Source organism: Apodemus sylvaticus, chromosome 22 (assembly GCF_947179515.1).
Source record: "Apodemus sylvaticus chromosome 22, mApoSyl1.1, whole genome shotgun sequence".
Classification (NCBI taxonomy): domain Eukaryota; kingdom Metazoa; phylum Chordata; class Mammalia; order Rodentia; family Muridae; genus Apodemus; species Apodemus sylvaticus.
The window spans coordinates 5,502,575-5,504,013 of record NC_067493.1 but is presented as its reverse complement, the minus strand read 5'-3'; positions in this window follow the sequence as shown (position 1 = coordinate 5,504,013).

The following is a 1,439-nucleotide window of genomic DNA, read 5'->3' as shown; positions in this document are numbered from 1 at the left end:
TTCCAAAAGAAATAGCTAACTTCCTCAATAGATTCCACATCCCAAAATTAAACTAGAGAAAAACAACTTAAACTGACATAAACGTGAAGGAAAACAGAATTCATTAAAAATATGTCCCCAATATGAGCCCACGTCCATGAGTTTTAAGGGAGAGTCCTACGAGACTTTTAAAGAGGATTTAACAAGAATTCAGTGTATTCAACAATATAGAAACAAAATAAATATTAGTCAATTTATTTTCTGAACTCCTGATTACTGATATATCCAGTCAAGAAAGACTGTGTGATAAAAAAAAGAATTACAGACCAATTACCCTAATACCACAGATTCAAAAATACTTAAAAGATAAAACAAATAAAATAAAATATAAAACACATCAAAAGATCGTCCACCATTAACAATGAGGAAGGCTTCATTCTAGAAACAGTGATGGTTCAACAAAATGGGATTAAAGTGTAAGAAAAACCAAGAATTGATCATTTCATGAGGTAATATAAATTCTCTGACAATATTCAACACCACTTCATGATAAAATTCTCGGAGTTCTGCTGCTTACCGGGGCTGGAACACGGCTCCTTCTATTCCATTATCAGCAGCTTTCAATATTTCAAATATATCACTGCCTAATCTTGGCTTTCCTGGAACTTGCTTAGAGATCTACCTTGATCTCAAAGATCTGCATGACTCTGTCTCGTGAATGGTGGGTTAAAAAGCATGTAACACCATGCCTGGAACTAAGCCTTTCTGCTTATATTTTAAATTCAGAACCCAGAATCCAAATCTATCTCTTGGCAATTTGACACATACTTGTATCTTCATATGTCTACATCAAAACAATAACCAGGTAATAATAATTCCTAACATGATACAGTTCTCTTTCGTGAAACTGCAAACCCATATGTTTAGCTGAATGTAGTCTTGTCCTAATGTAACTATTCCTTTAATGCCATTGAATATCTTTGATTACAGGATTAAACTGGATTCAACTTCCTGATGATGCTTTGTATTTTGAACCTTTCTTTTTTTATTTTTCCTTTCTTAGTTTCTATGTTTGTTAAAAATTTTCATGCCAAATTCTATGCGGTGATTTTTGTGACTTACGTTGTCAATACAATTAATGTAAACATCTTTACCTTAACCTCAAGGAAACTCTTCAGATGAGGGCAGCAAACTTCTTTGCAAAAGCATAAAAAAACAAAAAACAAAAAACAAAAAAAAACAAAATAAAACAAACAAACAAACAAACAAACAAACAAAAAAAAACAAAAAACAAAAAAAACAGAGTGGAAATAATCCCAAGCACCCATGTCTATCATATCCTACTTTATGATACCCCCCTAACTCTCACTTAATTCATGATCATATTCATGAATTTTCTCTCCAGGACACAGAATTTGGGGACTTATCCCTGGTGAAAACACTTTACCACATTGATTACA